Genomic DNA, 23,954 nt, shown 5'->3' on the forward strand with positions numbered 1-23,954 from the left:
CAATGTGAAAATCTCAATCCAGAAAGTCAGTTGTCAAGTTTCTGTTGATTTCATTGCGCCCAAATTTCGCCCACTCTATTTATACCTCAGAGTATGCAACAACTGAAAGTAATGAAATGATTCTGGAGTTTCCTCAGGTAGAGCAATCCTGATTGGTTCAAAAGAAACCTAATATCATATTAAAATATCTAGGCTGTGTCTCTAGGCCTGAAGAGAAATTTTGCTAAATTAATTCAATGATTTGTGTAACAGAATATTTGAGAAGCTGCTAGGTCCGTCATGCTCATAACAAAATATACAACCCTTTCACTTATTTTCAGATTTCATTAAGAAAAAATTATTTATTTAACTCCAAACTTTCCCCCCCATTTGAAACTCTTTCCAGCCTACTCAATAAGATGCTTGTATTATATCATGCAGTGTGAGTTAGTTAAGCAAGACAAATCCTTCCAGTTCTTAAAGAATTTAATTTAATATTGGCAGATATGGCTGAGGTTTTTTGTTTGTTTGTTTTTTAAAAAGTGCACTGCCTAACTCTCTCCATCTCAAATGGCTATTCCAACTGTGTTCATTACGGAGAGACTATAGTCCATGAGCTAGAACCACAAGGAAACTCAAATAGCTAAAAGACATTTTCATCTCCTGTATCAAATACATTGCTACCACTGAGATTCATATAACTTCTCTAATACTACACGTGCCGAAAGGCCTGAGGTATCTAAGTTTTTGTTGGTGGATACTACAGAAATCTTGATGTTAGGAGAAAGAGAGTTCATGCCCAATCCCCACAGGATTTTCAAACTTTTTTCCCACTTGCACGGCCCTTTCCAGTAGGCATTCTTAGAGCTCACCCACTAGGTCACTCTTGCTCAAAAGACAGACAGGGTCATGAAGACACTATTCAAAATGGACTAGTTTTCTAGATGAAATGGTCACTGTCATGTTGGGAGTGGGGATAACCTGGTGTGAGGCTCTTGTTCTTTCCTAAGCATGTCATTATTTGTCCAAAGTGGAGCAACTGAAACAGATCAGACTGAGGAAAAGTCTTACCTTAAAACACCTAATACTCTGGTGGTTAGTGAGGTCTCCTGGCTTGCTAGGGACCACATGTGAAGTCCCTGCTCTAAAACAAGTAGTGTGAGGATTAAAGATCAAGTCTTCTTTCTCAGTGGTGACAGTCTGAAGAATATTGTCAGTGCAACAAATGGTTTGGGCACCTAACCCTAGAAGAGGGCTCATAGCTCAGAATCCTGTGTAGAGGTAGATGCATCCCCAACTAGCTAGTATCCCCACCTAGTACAAACAGCTGCCTGTTCAGCTTTCTTGCCACTGCGGTGGTTCACAAGTATGTTAGGCATAGCGGGTGGAGCTAAGAGTGCAAACCAACAGAATTACGAAGATGAACTGAACACTAGGAGCAACTGAGGGCGATCTGAGTTTCAAACCAAGAGGCTGGGACCAAAGCCTAGAAACTGAAACTGAACTGGAACACTAACGGGATCAGAGGTCAAATCAAAGTCCAAACACCAACCCAGAGGTTCAGCCAGGAATCAGAAGTCAAGATGCAAGCCAAAGTCAAACCAAAATTCAAAGTACCAAGTGGGGGAGAGGAAGGGTTAACCAGGGAGTCAAGGAGCCAAAGGAATTACCAGGATAGGAGCTGTGTCAAAGGACTGGAGATCAGTAAGGTGTACAACCAGGCTTAAGTGCTGGATGGGTTCCTAAGAGCAGACTTCGAACCAATGAGACAGAAGCGGATTGGGCTCAGCTGACGCTGGTTAATTCATTAGGCCCAGTTACTCTGGTTGCATGAAAGTATGTCAAGTTTTTGGACATTTTTAAATGACTTAAAATCTTGATCTAAAGTATCTGTAAGGATTTTAAGAAATGTGTGTAGGGTTTAAGAAACTTAAGTACAATTTTAGTGAGCTTGAAAGGCGAGATGTGCTAATTAATGCAACTGAAAATCCTGAGATTAGTTTTTAAATGAAGAAAGCAAAGAAAACAAATTGATTCATCTTAATTGCCTTCTATGTTTTGGACACTAAAGATACATATTTTCAAACAAATGCAGGTTCACATAAAGTCACTCACCTTTAGGGATAGCAACTAAAAGAAAAAATCATATTGTACTGAGAATTGTGATAATATCATGGCATCTGCTAATGCTCTATGTGGCTACTAATCCCATCAAAATCGGTCACTGGTTCTTGGTTGATAATGAAAAGTTCTTCATGGCAAGGTGTTAACCTACTTTTAAAAAATTCACCACTAATTGCAACTAATTTACCATAAAAACTTCAGGGAGGAAATATTGAAATAGGTTTAGGACTACATTCTTTTTTAAAGAGACTTCTTCAGGCTTTTCAATTATTTCAAAATCAAGCTTTAAAAACATTAGTTCAGTTACAGTTGAAAATGCCAAAAGCTCAAATATTCTAAAATTCTAAATAGTCTTCAACGTTCTAAAACTATATTGATCTCTGCCTCATATTGATATTCATCTTTTGTCTAATCTCAACGAAACCCTTGATTTCATGGTAATTCCTGTTGTTTTCCAATCAGGATCACAAAATCATACATCATACTCTCCAAAACAGATCTGTACACTTTAACACGTGCATTATTATTTCAGGTCAAGGCCTCTTCCTTCTCAATATCTACTTCAACAAGCAAAATAATAATAGCAAGCAATGAAGACTTCTCATTTCTGATTCCTCATACAAATTGCAGGAACACTATTTCAAACCCTCCAGTCTACTGTAAACTAGATAGTCAAATTGTTTACCATCTAAAACATGTAGTACATAATAAACTTGTTATAACCAGGGATCCTCGTTTTCTCTGATAAAAAAACAAATCCCCAATTTTTGGATTAAAAAAAGTAATCCACAATCCGCCTTTTTCCAGGATTAAAATGAAACACCACTAAAATATAGATATAGGCATATATTAGTGATGTTTCATTTTAATCCTGGAAAAATGTGGATTTGGGGTTACTTTTTTAAATCCATAAATTGGTGTTTTTTATCAGAAAAAATCAGTATCCCTGTTTATAACAGTGAAAGCAATTCAATGTAACTTGCACTTTGTCTCATCTTAACTTCAAAATGAAGGGTTTCAAGCTTTTTCCCACTAGTTTTCAGGTTTTAAGGGTTAATTTTATATACATCTTTTTCCTGAGTCTATCTGCAAGGTGTCTGGATGATTTATGACTTCAGTCTGTTTTTTTTATACCCAATAAGCAGCTTTGGGAGGAAAATTTTGAACTGGAGAAAGAAGAGGAACAAAGGAGGCATTCACTGGATACAGGAGTTTGTACTTCCCAGGTAAAAAAATATATAATGAAAGCCTCTGTTCTAGAGTCATCCACCACATCCTATCCTGCAATGGAGTAGCTTTGTAATATTTAGCCAGAGGAAAGTAGACCTGAAGCCCAATTACATGCCACCACAGAGATCCTTTGCTAGCATAGGTCCATCATATAGGGCAATCCTGTACCCCTGTGAGTGTGTCTACACATGCATATGATTTGGGACCAGTTTACTTGTGAGTAAACAACTCAAAAGTAAGAGTTTCTGGGCAGGCATCTACACATGCGGGGACATAGGAGCAGATTGCTTTAAGCAGCAAACTGCTCCCACTTCCTGTGGCCCTGAAAGGGGACCCTGCTACCAACAGGAGGAGCTCAAGGCTCCTGCCGCATATGCCAGGAGCTGGCAACCATCTTTTCAAGGCAGCCCCTCTCCCTGCTTCCTGGCTAGCTGCTTTTCTAGCCAGTAGCAGCATGCAGAGCCTGGGTCCAGCAAGTGGCAGCTATCTTGCTGGAGCGTTTGCTTCCCCATGCCAGGGCTGCTCTAGGCCCTGCCCCTGGCAGTGGCGCCCAGCACCCTTGCCTCCTGCTGGTCATAGTACTAGTTCTGCTGGCCCTAGTGTGCCCCCGCCATCAAGGCCCTGGGTGCCAGGGCACCAGATGTGGGAGGCGCTGCCCCACCACCTCCTCTCACACTCCTTACTGTACCCCAACTGGACAGACCCGCCCACCCCCAGCACCACACTGTCTGTGGACAGGTCTCAGAAAAGCACCTTACTGGGCTCAGAACAGAGTCCCCCTTCTCCCTCCCTTCCCAACACCGGAGCCCATCCCACCTCCCTCCCCAACACTGAAGCCTCTCCGCCACCCACCCCACCCACAAAACACCCTTTTCCCTGTACAAACTATTTACCAGTGAAGTGCTGTCCCCTGAATTCCCAGTCTACCTGGTCCCACACATCCCCATAGACCATCTTCTCTCCTGCCACCTGTCTGAGTGAGCTATGTCATCCACTAGCCATGCCCAGGCATCCACCAGATGGTCCTCCAAGGCAATCACTAGCCAGTCCTAGAGGAAGGTCCAATCCTCTGTCCTCTTCCTGGAGAGCTGGTGCATCTGCATGGCCCCAGCCATGGGTGGCAGCAGCTCTGAGGCTGCATCCCAGCTGCCAGCTACTGTCTTTCCTGTATGTGCATCTGTTTGTGATAGTATGCAACATTTTTGAAATAAAATGATCTGTATCATGGGCCCATGCACTGTCCAGCCTCAGATCAGGGGTCGGGCATGCACAGGTGCCCGTGGACCATGGTAAGTTGGCTGGACAGAACCAAGCCCAAGTATCTATTGGCTGAGACCCCCATTTCCCCTTGCTCACCAGGGTCTGGCAGGCCACTGGGTGCTAGTGGCAAGCATCCTGCCTCCCCTGCCTTGTTTCCAGGATGGGACAGGCCTGGCTCCTGGCAGCACTTGCTCCACAGCTCCAGACCTGCTGCCCTACCTTCTCTTCCTGCAGGCCAGCCTGTCTCCTGTGCTGCCACCAAACCCGTGGCACCTATGCTCAGGGGGCTCATGGGGTGCAGGGCTCTCAGATGACTGAGACACAGAGCTGCCTGCACCCCCACCCTCCCCACAGGGGGCCTCTCTGAGGAAGTACCCCAGGACCAGTCCCATCCTGCACCAGCACTGCGTCTTCCGTGTGCCCCTGCCACACGTGTCCCAGGCACTGTGCAAGGAGCTGTTGGCACGGACTGAGGGGTGCCCAACCCATTACACCCTGCTGCTGCTGATGGCCACAGTGCCCCAGGCACACCTGTGCACATGGCAAAGGACCCTAAGCTTTGACACTGTGGCAGGGAGCCCAGGCTTCCCTGCAACCCCCCAGCCTCCTGGAGGGCTACCTGTGACTGTGCTATACATCCCTTCCCCCTGCAGCCAAGGAGAACATTTCTCCTAGTACTGCCATGTTCCTTGGTGTCTGAGAGGCCCATGCCTGCTTAGCTTCAGGGACACAAGCTGTTCAATAAAGTTTTAAATTTGAACATATGCTTAATAGTTTTGTTGAATCAGGCACTATGGAGTATTTTATACCATTTATGTAGCATAGTAACATATCTTTATAAGATCAGAAAGGCCTATTTTTATTATTCTCATATTTTAAAAAATACACTGATAAAGCAAAAAAATAAATGTGGTTATAGTTCTCCCAATTTATTTTGTTGTATTTAGATATTGTGAACCATATCTGCAAGATTACATACTGTTCTGAAACTGCTACAGTACCTAATCAGATGGAGGAAACCTAAAGGCAGAATGGCTGTATAATTATAGATGAGCATGAATCCTGGAAATTCATTACTTTTGTCAGTATTTTTTTAGATTAAGATTAGTTTAATCTTAGCTTTTCTATTGAATACAGTGATAAAAATCATTACTTTGAATTATTTGAGCAGATTTTACCCCATCCATTGCTTCTCCCAGTGAAGGAACACTAGCAGACAGATTTAATCATTTTAATTTGGAGCATAAATGAATGCCTAGAACATGTCAACTGAAAGTCTTAGTTATTTCCTAAAACTGCAGGTGCTAGAAGTGGTGTAATGAAATAGAGCCAGCTGCAGCCACAGGCTCAAGCCAACTGGAATATGTCTTTAGAAAGACACTGAGTGTAACAAAACCTCACTCCGTTTATTTCCAAGAATGTTATCACTGTTGTTTTAAAAACAGCATAAATCAAGGAACATGTTCACAAAGTATAGCTAAAGTTGCATTATCTCTATTGTACCCTGATACATTTTACCCATTACAATCTGAAATATGTTGACATAACTATTCATGCTCATCTATAATATGACCAATAATTACACTGCCAGAAAGAAAAAATGGAACAAAAGCTATTGGAAAGCTAGAATGAATCAAGCAACTAACCCATTGAGTTATGTCCAGCTAAAATAGACAATATTTAAGAGTTTCAACCAAAACTAAATTTTAGCTGTTCCTGGTACAACTAGCAAAAGTTTTGTGGTGAGTCATTATTGCTTACAGGTTTACTTATACTTTTTGTATTATACATTACAATATTTTTGTCTTCATACTACAATGTTATCTTTTATCAGGGCTACCATATAGAAGGTGAATTGAATAGTGTTCTATAATATGTGAAGAAATTGAGATCTTATGCTTCTTACCAGTTCCTTCATATAATTTACTGCTTCATCATTTTTTATAACAAGCAGCCATGATTTTATGATATAAACAGACTTCCTGCCAATAACAAATGTTTGTAAAGATTGCATAGCCATTTGAAAGGATAACAAAGAGATCTTATTTTCCTTAAACATCTTCTAATTACTTCCTAAACCCTCTCCAGTTTCATTCCACTTTGACATGTTTCTGCAATGTCCCAATTTTGAACCCGGCCTAGTCACTTAGAACAGGGTCAAACTTGACCCTGTGAAGTGCCAGGCACCTCACAAAAGTGTTGAACACCCTGAGTTTTCACCGGTTTGAAAATTCAGAATGGAATTTTAAAAGCAGTCAGCATGCAGGATTGATCTAACTGCTTGCACAGGATTCAATGGTAGTTTTATGACTGACTTTTTTTCTAAAGGCAGACTTCTTCTAAAGTAATCCTTTAGTAAGAGGATGAACAACATGTTGGAAACTTAGTTTAATGACCCATATTTTATTAAAAGAAGACGCAAAGGTAAGTAAGACAAGCTATTTCTAAACTTATCCCCACTTCATCTCACTCCACAGAAGCTGCTACCTTTATTTTACACAGTTCAATGTAGCTTGGTGAATGTGCTCGGGTGTATAAAGAAATGCATCATCACCACCCTACAAGTTATCATGGCGCTCATTGTAGGTTATGTCCCTATAATATTTTTCATAATGATGAGCTTTGCCCTCCATTTCCATTCAAACCTAATGGGAATCTTTTACTTGTTCAAAGGACTGCTATTTATATCTTGGATACCTCATGCAATTTGGGACTAACTAGCTAAAACCAGTTTAAGATAAACCTGGATGGATGTAGTATCAGATTTAACTTAAAGTTAACTCATTCAAGTTAACTCAGTCCCCCAGCATCCCAGGATGCTTTGCACCTCCTTCACAAATACCCCCTCCAGAGTGGGCAAGCTAGCTTTGGTGCAAGCTGTCTGCTCCACTGAGCAGGGAGGTGTGCTGTAGCACCCTCCCAGCTTCTGGCCTGGGCCACTGCAGGCATGTGAATGCATTTTCAGAATCAAAAGTAAATGTTTGTTTACTTGCTTATCAGTTCAATCTATTCATTTTAGACTAAGCTGCTAAAATTGACTCAATTCAACCTTGGGTTTTTTGACTGTTTGTACTTAGCCTTAGAGTCCCTGACACTGCCCAAATCTCTGCAATCAATATACTCTCTTGGTTTATTGGTGTAGGCAGAGCTGTCCTTTGTGGGGGTGAATCTTGGTGACTGCCCTGAGCCCCACGCTTTGGGGGGCCCTGCGGAGCTGGGTGGGAGCCAGGCAGAGTAGCCACAGCCTTACTCCTCGCAGTGTTAAAGGGGTCTCACTGATTTCCCCCGGGCTCCGCATCCTGCTATGGTAGTCTCTGGGTGCAGGGTCCAAAAACGGTGATCTCCAACTTCCTTTACTTGGTGTCCCAGCCAGGTTCCATTAGAAAAGGCAAGAGTCAATTTTCTTCAGCAATCCTCCAAGCTATTCTACCCAAGGTATGTAACATGAATGAAGCCATTACAATTTATACCAGTTAAAAATTGGGCTCCACATAATGGAAACCTGTGCGGGAAAAAAAATACTTTATCATAAGAAAGTGAGCAATGTTGTTATAAGCAGGGATCCTGGGTGTTTTTGATAGAAAAAGAGATCCCCAATTTTTCAAATTAAAAAAACTAACCCAAAATCCACACTTTTCTATGATTCAGGTGAAACACCACTAGATGCTTCATTTTAATCATGGGAAAATGTGGATTTTGGGTTACTTTTTTAAATCCAAAAATCAGGATTTCTTTTATCAGAGAAAACCGGGATTGATTTTCCAGCTGATGGTTCAATCTGCTTTAAAATATATTTCATTCTGTTCATATAATTTGACTGACCTATGCATCAGGTTGTACATCTGGAATTTGGAGAGAATAAATTCTCAGTACATTACTTAGGAAAGAGCCAATCACATATAATCTGAACCTTCAAAGATAAATTCCATGAGCAAAAAAAAAATCCTGCACATCACAGCAAGCCCATATATACTTTATATGTTGACTGGGGTATTACATGAACATAGTTATCTGCATATGGAAGAGCTCTGGTATGAAGCTGGAATGGCTACCTAAGCAAAGGGAAGTTCATATTGCCTTGCAAATTCTGTGTTCTGGACTAGCTGGCACCCCAGACAATAGCACCTAACATCCAGTTCTGATAGGAAATTCCATATTTACTTGAATTCAAGCCAGTTTTTTTCCTCCGAGTCAGCATGAGGGAAGCAGCTTCATCTTGGATTCAAGTACCAGCCTGGGGCAGGTGGTGTCTCATCCCCAGGCCAGAATGGCTTGTTTGGTAAAAGGAGCATGCAGCCAGGGACAGTGTGGGAGACACTATGGAACATGTGTTGGGGGGAACGTGTTGGGGTGGAATCTCTATCCTTAGAGGTTGTTAAGATCTGACCAAATAGACAAAGCCTCAGCTGGGGTGATATAAGTGGAGACGGTCCTGCTTTGAGCAGGGGGTTGGACTAGTTGACCTCCTAATACCCCTCTCAACCCTAATTTTCTGATTCTATGAAGCCTTCTTCCAATAATTAGATTCTATACATAAAAATATAAATCTGTTATAATTTAAAATATAAATCTGTTATGAAATATAAATCTGTTATAATTTTCCTTGTATAGAATCTCATTAGTGGAAGGCTGTCATAACTTCATCTTCCCTATTGCTGTGGTGGGGTAAGCAGAGGATGAAGGGCCAGCAGGGGCAAGGGTCCACCACCTCTTGTTCCCTTGGCCCTTCTTCCTTCCTGCCTGTGCCTGTCCCCTTCACACCGCTTGCTATCTTACCCGGCTGCCAGCCTCTCTATGCCTATGCCTGCCCCCTGCTGCCTGCCTCCTCCCACTCCCTACTGTTGTTCCCCCTAAAACTCCTCATCTAGCTGCTCTTCCACCCCTTGCCTTCTGCTCCGGCTCTGGTCTTTCCAGCCCCAGCTCAGCCAAGACAGAAGCTGCCACCACTTCTCCCCGGCCAGACTGGACTTGAGCCAGAACAGAGCCAATGTTGTTGCTGATTGCCCTGGAAGAAAAAACCTGCAGGTAAAAGTAAAAGAGGGAGCAGAGAGTGGGGAAAGCAAGCACAGGAGGTCAGGCAACAGGAGTCCGGTGCAGGCACAGTGAGGAAGGGGTCAGGGGGAAAGTTGCAAGGGAGATTAGGGAGTGAAGGAGGCAAGCTGCAGTGAGGAGTAGATGTGTGAGGAAAGATTCAGGGAACAGCAGAGAGTGGGAGAAGCAGGGAGTTGTTGGTCAGGCACAGTCACAAGAGGCATGGGGCAGGGGTGTGGAAGCAGGTACAGGCATGTAGTGGCAGGAGGCAGGCGCACACACAGCAGGGGGTAAGCAGCAGGGCAGGCGGGCAATTGAGGGGAAAAGCACAGGCATGGAGGGTCAAGGGACAAGGGAACAAGAGGTAGGGTCTGGCCGCTCACCACTTCTGCTGTTTACCCCACCACAGCAACTGGGGGACAAATTTACGATAACCTTCCACCAATTAGATTCTATACCTGGAAAATTATAACAACTTTCCAAGTATCTAATCTAATTATTTGGGGGGCGCATGTCTTAAATTGAAAGTTGTCTTGGATTCAGGTAAATATGGTAGATGGCAAATGGGCAAACATGAATATCTAGCTAACCTTTCTTATTTCCATCTGGTATTTCTAGGGCTAAATCTTATTTTCTTCTATCCATCTAGCTGCCATGTACACAGTTATCTGCATCAACTGCAGTTTTTGGGGCTCATGCACTATTTATGATTCAACTCTGCAAGCAAAATTGCACTTGCCCATTGAGGGTATTCAGTAAGGCTGTGCTTTGGTCGAGTTGCCTGGCACAATGGGATCAGCTAGGTCAATGGTCCTCAGATTTTTAAATTCAAGGCACACTTCCATAACTTTCCTGAATTTGGCAGTACCCTGTCTGGGAGCCATTGGGTGCATTAAGGCTCTTTTTCTAATGTGCATTAAATTTAGTACCTCCAATGTAAGGTACTAAAGAAATGTGCATTAGGCTGCCTTACTGTGCAGTAACAAATGTATACAATATTTTAAGTGATGCTTAATGCACAGTAGCCTATTTTACTGCGCATTAGCATAAGTGTGTGTGGTTTTTTTGTGATGCTTTAATGTGCAGTAAAATAGGCTTCCACACATTAAAGTGCGTGTGTAGATGCACCCACTGTCAAGTCTTAACTTATCTACTTTATCTTCAGTCTACCCCTACTGCTTCTGCCACCTAATGAAACCACCCCATGATGCTGTTTCCAGGAAGAACATATGAGGCCTGTTGGGAAAGTTTCAGGTTTTTCTCCTCTTCCTTCCCTGTTTCCCTCCCGTCTATTACTGGCTAGCAATTTGTAAATATGAACTGCAGAAGATACATGTTTAAACACTGGGGGTGCCCAGAACTTGTGTCTCCTACTTCCTGGGCAAGCATCCTAGTAGTTGGATTCTTAGACTAGAAGAGTCTGTATCCTCCACTTCAGGTCCAGCAAGTACATAGTTAGACAGATTATATTTCACCATGGAGGAAAAGTAGAATCCCAGAGTATGTTTAAGTGCTACAAACCACACTTACACAGATGCATACATACCATGTGGGTGCAGGTCAAATTTAGGAAGTTGATTTTCCAGCATTTGGTACAGAATTATTACTAAAGACTAGAAATAATTTTTGCCCAAAATAATAGCTAAAACCTAAAATCCTCAAAAGCATATTGCTTATGCATAAACCTTCTCTGTGGGGCCAATTGTCACAGGCTGCTAAACTGGCAGTTCTAGGGGGTGCCTGGGTCAAAAGACAGAGGTGACCATGCTATTGCTTTTAAAGCTACAGTGGAATGCCAGGGTCATTTTGAGCCATGCCAAGGCCTTTCCCAAGCTACCAGGTTCTGTAAGATAATGTGGATGCATCCCAGAAACTCAGTGCCCCCTTGTCATCCCAGGCCATGGGCAGCCAGGACTAGGGGTCACCCAGGACTCATCAGGAAAAACAACCAAGATCTAAAAGGGATGTGCAGAGTCCAAGTGTAGGGAAGCCAGGAAGCCAGATTCCAGATGATCTGTCTGGGGGAATCAAGTAAAGAATCCAGAGGGTCAGATAGAGCACAGGGTCAGGGGCTAGCTAGGTATGGTATCTTGGAGATCAAACCAGAGTCAAGTCAGGGATCCAGAGGGTGAGGCCAAACTCAGGGTTCATAGATAATCCAGGTCAGATAACCAAAGAATCCATCAGAGAGCCAGCAGAGGCACAAGCCAAGGGTACAATAGCCTAGGTACAAGGTTAAGCCTTGTCACCCAGACACTTCTTTTTCCAGGTCAGGAGTTTCTACTGGAAGGGGCGAAGGGTCAGCTGACCCTGGCTGGCCACTCCTGTAACAAGAAGCAGGTACGTGGTTAGGCCCAGATGGAGGGTTCTAGCCCCCTGTGCCTGCCTCCATCCTCTGCTGAGACAGTAACAGTCTGGGATGTGTAAGTGTACCAGTCAGGAGGAGGCTCCAGGTTCAAAGCCATGGCTTAGCACCCCAGCAGCTGAACCCTCATCAGCCTGTCTCAATTGATACAGGTGCCCCAGTCTAATGGATTAGGGAATTTAGATTACAAACTCTTTAGGGAAAAAATATCTTACCTTATTTCTAAATTTCAGTGTATGGTGCTATATACTTTAATAACAATAATGATAATAACCAGATAAAGGGCCAAGAGAATTATGTACTACTGTCCCAATCTAGGAAATATTGGGCATACTTGTGTTAAATCCCAGCTTCCCTTACTCCCCTCAGACCAGCAATTCTTCCTAGTTTGAAGAGAAAATCTCTTCTGGCTATCACATGGCTTTAAACAAATCACTATTTTATATTCTTCCAATACACCTGTGTTTCTTTAGATTTTGATACACACACACCCTACTTTACTAGGTGCTCTTTATTGACTGGAGACAAACGAGTCCACAATACTCGAAAGCAAAATGTGAAGCAGCTTCTGGTATCATCAGGTACAGTATATTTCTGCCCTGGAAGTTGCAGGTTGCCTAAAATATATTAAAACAAGTAGTTCTCTATACCCCTGTATAGAATCAGTTCCAGGGGCTGTCTAATTTACAATCTAATATTCAATTTGTTTATTTTTTAATCTGAGCTACACCAGATTTATACATCTGTCCTAAATTAAAAACAGTATTGTTGTACTTTGTCCATGCCATTCTGGGTTTCACAAACTACTTACTATGCAGTTTGGTAATTTTGCTTTGCTGTTCATTGAATTTCCATATGTAAACCCCCTTGCATGAAACCAAAACTTAAAACAGTCATGAAGGAAGCAATGTGGGCGAGCAATCTGCCCCTGAGCTACAATGGGTTGTAAAATTTCCCCTGTTCGGAAAAAACTCATTTCCTTTTATCACTTTCTCCAACTATTTTCTGCCCTTTTCTTAGGGTACTCTGTGGAGCTCTTTATGAACAGTTATATGATGGATCTGTTACGTATTTGCATATAAGCATTTTTAAATATATACTGTTACCATAGACTATAAAAATGTCTGTAAGTGTACATTTTATTTGAATCAGTATTCTTGCTCTTATGTACTGAATTATATGTGCATGACCACATACATGTACCAACTGGAAAGACTTTGTTATTAATTACACTTCTAAACAATTGACATATGCCTACACGGTAAACAGGAATTGGATTAAATATATTAAGGAAGTAAAGAAAGCATACAGGGAGAAAGAACTCTTTGTAATTCCCTCGCCTTTTCTATTTCATGGCCTTAATTATTGCTATGATGATAAAAGGCAGACAAAGAGAAAAGTTGTGACTAGTAATAAGTGAAAAGGTAGAATTACAGGTTACAATATGTCCACCCACCCCTGATAAACACACTAATCTGTCTTGTTCAGCTGGAATGGGGAGGTGGAACATGCCATTATTATTAGAACAGGGACATAAGAGGCCAAGCATATAGCTACATGCAACAAGAGGTAGGTAGTATCTTAGTCTGTCCAACTGGACAGAGTAAGATTTTCAGGAGGAAAAAAATCAGCACATGCCACAGCTGAATTGTAAGAAGATGAAGTCAAGTTGGTGAACACTTATATGACCCAGTAGAAGACACTGGGTTTTCAGAAAACAGTCCTTGATACTGGAAGGCATCTTTGTATGGAAGACACATGTATTAAAAAAAAAAAAAAAAAGGATCAACTCACAAGTAATTGTGAATGCAATGAAAGGCAGACATACTAATCTTAATAACAGTTCATGTTTCCAAACCAATCTCTTCATGAATTGTTATAACAACATCTTGATAGTAGCAACTAATAGAAGTTTTATAACTGAGTGGACCATAACATGAGGCATGTGTATTGCTAGCACATACACCAACAAAAATGACTCTGTGCACCTATAACTGTATAATATAAAGCAGTCTCAAACTATTTTAACATGGGCTTTTTTTCAAAATACTTTTCCAGTGGAAGAGTATACTGCACAGTTCAGCTTTGTCTAATAATTCAAGTTCTGATCAGTAGTCTCATTTATTTCGTATTTGGATGTGTGGCACACCGGTGAACAGACACCACTCCCTTCAAAGCAGTGCAAAGAGGCAACACTATCTCATCATCATAATGTCTGAATTCCTTTTACATAAAAGGCAGAGCTATACTGCTACCCAGCACATCCACAGGTAATGGATAGTGGAGGTTCTCTCTGAAATAAGCAGAGTAACTCTGATAAATCAGGAGTTGTGGACCAAACAATGGCAGCACCACCAGGATGTGGTAAGGACAGCAGATGGCAATGCTTTCCCTCTTGAAAAGCCTCAAATATCCTTGATAGTGCTGTGACATGGCAAGTACAGGCTGCCATTATAATAAGCCTGCCCAGCACCCAGCCATGGGTCTTCAAGTCCTCAACAGTGGAAGAAGTTAGAATCTCAATGGCTGTAAAGGCAGATGAAAGCTGTCTCAGAATGATATTCCCAGGTATTTTGGTCTCCTTACCATTGGATCAAGGCCCCATTCTGTCAAGATCCATATGGAAACTGATGTGCAGCAGCTTCTCCACAGTCAAAGAAGTCACGCATGCACAGGCATCTTCCATGAATAGGCAGCTGGAGCAGATGTTATCCCTGTGGAAATCTTCAAGCAGAGGAGACAGGAATTCACATCACAGCTTCATGTGCTCATCTTAAGGATCTGGAATGAAGAAGAAATCCGAGACAACTTCAGGGATGCCATGATTGTGATAATCTTCAAGAAAGGAGACAAGTTCAACAATGGAAACTACAGAGGGATAGCCTTGCTGTCCAACACAGATCATTGCAAGAACCCTCCTGAACTGTCTCCTTCCACTTGCTGAAGCACTCCTCCCAGAATCTCAGTGTGGGTTTAGGGCATCAAGAGGCACAACTGACATGATCTTCACAGCTTGCCAGCTGCAGTAAAAATGCATGGAACAACATAAGTCTTCCTGCATGGCTTTCTTTGACCTCATGAAAGCTTTCAATTCTATCAGCCAAGAAGTGTTGTGGAGGATCCTTCTGAAGTATGGATGACCACCAAAATTTGTCACCCTTCTCTGCCTGCTCCATAATGGTATTCAAGTGGTGATTCTCAGTAACAGATCTATCACAGATCCCTCTGAGGTTAAAACAGGAGTTAAGCAAGGCTGCATTATTGTTCCAATTCTCTTCTCAATGTTGATTGCCACATTGCTACATCTGACCACCAAGAAGCTTCCAGTTGGAGTGGAGCTAAATTACTGAATGGATGGTAAGTTGTTTAACCTCAGCCAACTCTGAGGCAAGACCAAGACCACCCCAGCCTCAATTATTTTCCTCCAGTATGCTGATGATACTGTAGTGTGTGCTCACTTGGAAGCAGACTTTCAGGCAATCATTGACATCTTTATGGAAGCATACAAGAAAATGGGACCGACACTTAACATTCAGAAGGCTAAGATCCTCCTCCAACAAGCTCCTAATGAACAGTCCCCAGTCCCAGTAATCCAGATCCCCAGGAAGACTCAAGAACATTGAGTATTTCCTGTACCTAAGAAGCCATCTCTTGCAGAAGACTGACATTGACAAAGAAATCCAGCATCACCGATTTCATATTCACAAAGCAAGTTTTATTCTCCCAGCTCAGCCAAGGTGTACACTCAAGAGGAGGGCGGAGAAAATGCTTCAGAGGCATCTTCAAGTTCAACTTTAAAAAAATGAAACAGCGATATCAGCTAACGGAAAACTATTGCCCGGGACCACCCAAATAGAAGAAAAGTCTGCTACAGGGATCTCAGTACTGTGAAACCTCATGACAACAACAGGAGATGGAAAAACGGGAGCAGCAGAAATCATGTGTTGTGGACCAAATCAAGAATCCAGTGCCACCCACTCCACACAGAAACATATATCTGAACTGCAGCAGAGTCTATCAATCCCTGATAGGTCTCATCAGCCATCTTTGGAAACACAGATATGACAATCATGGAAGACAGTCATCCTCGACTGAGAGGGATTGCTGAAGAAGAAGGATAGCAATAATGAAGATACCAGTGGATTTCATGGAGCTTCTGGCTTTTTTCCTGCATGTTCATTTTAGAACAAGTTTTTTGGGGAAGAAAGAAAGTCAATTGACTTGCTTTTTCAAGGGGCTATCAGTATGTAACATAACTATTTCCACACCTAGTTTCTGCAACTATATTGCTGCAACTGCTGCATTGGTAACTTGTGATGCTACTACTGCCCTTGGCTCCTGTAGTCATCACCAGGGATTCTGGTTTTCTCTGAATAAAAAAATCCCCGATTTTCAAATTAAAAAGTAAACCAAAATCCACATTTTTCCATGCTTAAAATGAAACGCCAGTAATATATATATTGGTGTTTTATTTTAGTGATGGAAAAATGTGTATTTTTGGTTACTTTTTTAATCTGAAAATTGGGGATTTTTTTTTTTTATCCAAGAAAACCAGGATCCCTGGTCATCACCCATTTAATGAACCATTTTTTTCTTCAACCCCAGTTAAAAAAAATTAGAAAAGGAAAAATGAACACTCCTGCAAGTCTCTAATTACCTCACCTGCATTTTTTTTATTCTTGCTTATAGTTCAGCCATTGGGAGCTCTTTACATTACACTTTTATAAACTGTCCCATAAGTGAATGGTATATGGTATTGAACTCCGGAGTTAGTTTTTCTAAAGATGATAAGAAGCTTCTGAATGAGTACTTACAATTAAAACAACATTAATATCATTATTACCCCATCAGTTTGGAGGGCAGGAAAAAATAATTTTTGACTAACATGTTTTATTCCTTCTTCTTTTGGACTGTATTAACCATGAGGAATGAGCTTTCCAATATAAGCTGTGAGCTCTAGTCTTTTTTATCTTTGTGTATCTCTATACATATCATTATTTGTATAGTTGCTGCTGCTGTTAGAATGACATGAAACACTGCTGGTCATTTCTGTCATGAAGTTGAATTTTGCTGCTGCTTATCCTTAGTTCAACACCAGATTTGTATCAAATTTTATTTGGGTTTAAGAATTATACTGTTGTCTTTTCTTTCATGTTTCCACACATTTTAATTGGGGGAAGGGAAGCTCTTCTCTTTCTTCCTGTGAGTGTTATTATCCTGCTGTTTCACATCACAGCTGCTGTTTGCTGGTGGTCTCTGTTGTGGATTCTCCCTGATCTTTCTGCTGGTTCCTGGAGCCATACCAACAAAATGAGAAAAATATTAAACATTTTCTTCTTCCCTTTTTATTTAGTTTTTAAATTTGTTTTTACTCCTATGGTCACTGTTCAAGCTGGGTAACTTGGGAAGGGTGAGAATGATATTTAGCATGTGTGCGCAGAATATAGCTTTTTAGTCCTTTTTTCTTGTAGTTTCTTGTAATTGCATTCTATTTTATCTAGTACAATCTAGTGCATTTCAATAAATAAAATATTACTACTCAGTAGCATGTTTTATGAACCCATAATTCAGCTACATAAGAAAGCCAGGATCAGACCTCCATATGGATTTGTTAGGGTATGGAATAGTGTTTGGTTTTGAGGCAAAATTAGGGTTAGGTTTCAAGCCTGGCTGAAAATGTAACAGTGGCAAAATCACATGTACTTTCTTCTCTTTGGAGCCAAATATGATGAAAACATGGTTTGGCTGTATCCAAATTGGAACTGTAAAAGAGGCCCCTTCTAATTATGGATTTGACCTGGGATCAAAGCCACAGTGGTGAGCTTAGAACTAGGGATTCATGTCTGATTCGTTCTCCCTGATACTTGAAAGGTTTGGATGCGAAGTTCTGGTTTGGGCCCATCTGTATCTGGGAAGGATAGTGAATTTTGCCAGAGGCACAGTCACTCTCCTCACATCCCATTTCAATTTGAGCAGTACGGATCCAGGAATTAAAGCCACTAAGCAACTGGAAAGATTTTTATACAAAGATATAAAACAAGCCATGCCAGGCTCTTAACTGGCATAAAAGTGTACTTTACCATCTGGGTCACCATTTATAGACAACCATCCCAGTTCTATTCACACTTTAGTCAGAGGTGAAATTGTAATTGATTTAATAGTGTGGAGCCAGTCAAGCCCTTGAACTTTGTAGATCATCAAATACCTTGGCTTCTGGTTAAAATACAAAAGGGCAGTTTTTCCCTTCAGATATAAGTTATCCAAAAAATCTCCAAGGTGTCTCCCATTTAGAAGGACTCCAAATGAGCATACCTATCCTTACAAACTTTGGTGAAAAGTATGTTCTACTCACTTTACACATCAATGAAGGTATTAGCTCTAGATTATTTCCCTTCAGAGGAAAAAATGATGGAAGCTTATGCACATGCAGTTTATAACTGTACCCCTTATTTACATTAGATGTAGCAGAATTTGCTTTAAGTTATGGACCTTCGGGAAAAAGCCCTTGGGAAGAGGGGACTTGTGGTGAAAGTGCTGGATCTAATTTCTAGATCTGCCATAAATTTCCGGCACACTCTTTTACAAGTTGTTTGGTTTCTTTTTGATCTGTGACTTTGATCTGCATCCATAAAATGAGGTAATAGAAATTCCCTGTATTACCAGTTATATTGCATTTTTGTAACAGAAAAAAATCATTTAATCAAAACCTAGATGTTTGTGGAAATGTATCGATTTTAGTAAAAATTCTTTCAGGACGGTTGTTCAGGCTGTGGTAGAATTTTTACTCAAATGCAAAGAAAGCTCAAAGGTGAGAGCACTTGCCTGGGAAATAGAAGAATCTGGTCCAATTCATCCCTCCAAACCGAGCAGGACAGGCTATCACCTCCCTTCTCTCTTTTGCCTATAATTTCTTGCAAAAATAAATGAATAAATAGATAAATAAATATTGTCATTTTTATTCCTCCTTCAAAAAAAAAATTAAAAAACCTTCAGCAGTTTTTGTTATTCTCTAGCCAGCCCTAACTCTCTCCTTCACTTTCTTCATCCTCGATGCCTTTCCTTTCAATACTGCCCTCAGTCACCATATCCACATCTCCCTTGGCTCCCCTAGTATCGTTCTGTAACCAGATACCTCCAATTCTAAGCAGATTTGCCTGCCCTCCTATTTTTTCTATACCTCCCTGCCATATTAGTTCTGAGACCTAATCTTCTTACCCAAATATTCCCATTCTTTCCCCAGCTCATCACCTGACCTCAGTCTTTTTACTCACCAACTGACTCCCAAACTTCTACGCAACCCATTTCACTCCCCTGGCATTGTGTCCTTGCCCAGCTAGCCTAAGCTTCCCCTCTCAGTTTACCTATCCCCTGCTCCTTCTGTCAGACTCAAGTCCCAGTTTGCATTTCTTGTGTCACTCCAGTAACCTGGGGCACCTATACACACGCTGGTTGCCTGCTCTATGTGTGCTAATTAATTGAGCCTGCTGGAGCCTCCTAATTAGCACACTCCAGCAGCCTCAGTGCCACATGTATTCAGCATCCCGATGCTTCAACATGGTGGCAGGGGTGTTTTAAATTGAGCTCATTCAATGAGCATTAGTTAAAGGTCCCCTACCACCATTTTGAAGTGCTGGATGTTGATTACATGAGATGCTGTCAGTGCTTTAATTAGAGTGGCTTCTGAAAGCTATTTTAATTAAAGTGTCCTCCCCTCCACCCTGGAGCACATGTAAAGATGCCCCTTGTTTCAGCTGAGCAGCCAGGCCTGCCTAACCTCCTGGGTCTGGCTCTTCTCCAATATATTAATACATTTGAATAACTGTATCTTTAGAGCATGTATAAATTGAAGTTTTTGAAAAGCTTGGAATTTGGCCAAATCTGGGTGGATTTTTCATGAAAAAGCACATCCCTGAAATACCCTAGCTATTCAACAGATCTACTTCTCTCATCTCTCTCTCACTGGTTCTCTGATCCAATCTCCATACCCAGCCATTCCCAGCCTAGCCAGAGCTACTCACACCATCTCAGGGCCTTGCTATACATTAATTTTAGACAGCTCCTGGAGCTCTTTACCCTTGGATTGTCCACACATTAACACCTGAAGCTAGTTTTAAGCGTACTTTAGGCAGCTTAAAGTTACACCATTCCAGGGCAGGTTAATCTATGATCCATGTTACCCAGCTTATATTCCATTAATGTGTGGTCAGTCTCTACAGGTGAGCCACCCAATTTACAGTCCTCCAGCATCTCAGAGTGCAGTGTTCCCTCCTTGACCCTCCTGTTCTGTGTGGACACATTTTCCATCATCTGAACTCCACTGCCCACGGGTGGTTCTGTTATCAAGCCAGCTCCTCCTTCTGCCTTTTGGGGTGTGACCTTCCCATCCCCAGGAGTACACCCCCTTCCAGACAGCCTACAGAGCACATTCCAGCTAGCCAAGTTGCAGGGCATGGATGGGTCCAGGAGTGGGGCTATGGGGTATGGAGGAGGAGCACATTAGGTTACCAGATTGCATCCCCATGATTTGGGGCTCCCCAAAAAGTGCTTTCCTTCACTGTTCCCACTTCCCAGCACATTCCAGTCCCAAAACATGAGATTTTCTATATTTTAGTTTCTCTTTATTTCTTTTTAAAATCTCTTTTTTTTCTTTTTTACTAATTTTTATTTTATCCTTCAGTGGCTGACTTCCTTTTTTCACAACCCTTTTGCCACCCCCTTTCCTTTCTACTTCCCACTCCTATCCTATTAAGTCCTCCTCCTAGCTTCAGGCCTTCACCCTAACCTCTCTCTCCTACCCCACCTCCTAGACCAGGGATGGAAACCTGCCTTGGCTCATCAGCCCTCTAGTGGCAACTCACAGCTGTAGCTCCTAGTCAGACCCCTGTTCATCAGCCCTTAGGCCATTTGTACATGCCACAAAATTGGCCTTTAAAGTGGCTTAATGACCTTTTGCACCACTTTAACGGCGCAGCTGTTTGCATATGTCAGGGGTATAATGTGCTTTAACAGCGCGGCTGTTTGCATGTATCAGTGACATAATGCCTGTTAAATGACTTTGGGATGCAGCAAAATAAAACATCTCTGAGGTGGTTTAGTTTGCCGTAGAGGGAAGCACCGGGCCCCATGAAGCTCAAGAGCTGTGCAGGCAGCCTGTGCAGGCAGCCCCCACTGAAGGGAAAAAAGTGTCAAGCCTGATCTTTTTTTTCTTTTCCTCCCCGGAGCCTGCCTACCTGAGCTGCACAGGGCCCCAGTGCTTCCTTCTGCAGCTGCAGTGCCCTGTGAGACCGCTTGGGCTGAGTGCTTGCTGGTGGGAGCCACCTGGGAGGCACTGCCACCACTGTGGGGCGAAGCACCAGCCCTCCCCCTGCAGCTCAGGTATGACTCGGCCCACTGGCAGCTTATTCTCCCCTCCCTGCCACCAGAGAAGCAGGTAAGGATTGTGTACACTCCACAGGTGTTTACTTTGCCCTAAACTGAAGTGGTGTTTTTAAAGACCCACCACTTCAATTTAGCAAGAATTAAACTGAAGTAAACCCCCATGGCATGTACGAACACCCTTAGAAGCCAGTCACAGCTGGGTAGGTGGGGGACGATCAGAGAAAGTTTTTAGCCATAATGTGTGACTGCTCCAAACTCAAGATAGCACTAACATAGATCAATATTTGACTGGACTCAATGATCTCCCGAGGTCCCTTCCAGCCCTAATGTCTATGAAATTTGACCATCTCAGACATGCAACAAGGCCCTCAGTCTTCACAGTCACTACATCAAAATCAAAAGATTCCTACCAATCCTATTCCAAGTTTCCCTCTCTGGCTTCCATACCTTACCATCTTGACCTCCCAGGCTTGCTAAATTTTAAGCCCCTGATCCAAATCCTGGTAGTCCAAGCAAATATTTAAAAGCATGATCACTTGTTTTGTTTTTTTTAACTTTGTCAATACCATGTGTTTTCCCCTTATTTTGACTTGGCACTTCCCAAGTAAATTTAGCTGAGACAGAAACTCAGTGGGTGCATCTACAAGATGTGCTTTACTGCAAAGTAGTGTAGTTTACTGTGCAGTAAACATGTGCATCTACACATGCCCATGCTGACTGCTCAGCAAACCTCATTAATTGTAAGTAAATTTGTTGCCTGCAGGTGCCAGTAGCAAATTGACTTGCAATTACTAATTCTGCAATAGCGCTCATGTAGATGTGTGATTGGGAGCAAATTTGCTCCCAGTCAGCCAGCCATCAGGGGGAAGCAGATTGCTCCCTACCCCCAAGAGCTGTCTGCTTCCAGGGAAGACTCCACCACTGAATTCTGGGCAGGAACTATGTCCCCCTGTCCTGGCAGCACACAGCTGCAACCCCCTGTTCAGAGATAGCAATTTGGGAGCAGGGGGTTGGGAGATTCTTATGTCCCAGCATCAGCCCCATAACCATGGAACTGGCCTTGGGAGCTCTGCTTGCAGGAGCTGCAGAACCTGTTCCCCACCCAGCTCTGCGATTGCAGAACTGGGTGGGAAACAAGGTCTCCTGCCTGTTCTCTACCTAGCTCTGCAATCACTGAGCTGAGCAGGGAACAAGCTCTCCAGATCCAACCCCATGTTCATGGAGTGCAGGTTGGGAACTGTCCTAGTCAAGGGCAGGTCCCAGCCCTATTCCCTGGTCAGGCAATTGAGGTGTGGCACTTAGAAAGAGCTGCAGGGGTGGGACAGGTCCCCTCCCAGCCAAGGGACTCACTGCTAGTTGCCCCACCAGTGCTAGCTGCCCCACCCCTGCAGCTCTTTCCAAGCCCCCTGCCCCAATCAGGAAGATGGTGCTGGAAGTTCCCTGCTGCCAGAGCAGGAGGACATTGTTCCCACCCCCAGCAGCAGGCAGGCCCCTGGGGGCAGGGAGCAGTGTCCCAGCCCTGGCTGGGAGACAGCTGTCTGCAGGCCCTGTACTCCCTGCCAGCCCCTGGGCTAGCACCAAAGTGGAGCCTAGAGCTCCTGCTGGTGCTGGCAGGGACCCATTGCAGGGCCCCAAGAAGCAAGAGCAGTTTACTGCCATTAGCAGCAAATCTGCTTCTGCTTTCCTATGCATGTAGATACCTGCCTGGGAGCATTTACTCGTTAATAGTTTACTCATGAGTAAACTGTTTATGGACCTAATACATGTGTAGACACACCCAGTATAGAATATTTCAGCCCAAATAGTTAAGGTCTGGCAAAGTTAAAAATGAAAACAGGATCTTATAGGGAACATCAGGCAAACTTAATCCAAGGAGCTGAAAACAGACCATATTATACAATACAATACAGTAATTTGCCCAGTTCTAGACAAGTGTCAAATTGGAATGAAACCCCTTTAGTATCCACTTTGAGAAAACAGAAAAGTAAACAGATATTTTATTGGTGACTAGCTGCAGATTAGTGACAAACAGCATTGGTGACTCCCAACAGCCACTGTCAAGAGGTCTGCTTCCTTATTGGCCTGTCACGAGAATGTCCTGGAGTGACCCTAGGCTAATTTTGTTTTTGTAGTTATTCTTATGTCCAAGAGATGGCTGAGCAGGGACCCTGGTTTTCTCTGTTAAAAAAAAATCCCAATTTTTTAATTAAAGAAGTAACCCACAATTTTTCATGATTAAGATGAAATGCCATTATAGATAGATGGTATGGATTTTGGGTTACTTTTTTAATATAAAAATTAAGGATTTTTGTTTTTTTATCAGAGAAAGCCAGGGTCCCTACTAATGAGGCATTGTGGTTAACCATTAATGCCATCTGGAAGAGAATAGAGTAACTTGTGAATGCATGCATAGTGCATACTTTCAGGGAGAAAAAATAGCAACGTTAAGAAATCCTCAGAGACTTTTGTAAGTATGGGACCTTATCTAGACAAAGGTTAAATTACAACTGCTCACTTCATCTGACATTATTATAACCTTTTTAGCTCTAAAACAGACTTGGATTGTACTATGAAATTATTCTGTAAT

This window comes from Crocodylus siamensis, chromosome 1, assembly GCF_052110815.1.
Source record: "Crocodylus siamensis isolate JL-2025a chromosome 1, ASM5211081v1, whole genome shotgun sequence".
Lineage (NCBI taxonomy): Eukaryota > Metazoa > Chordata > Crocodylia > Crocodylidae > Crocodylus > Crocodylus siamensis.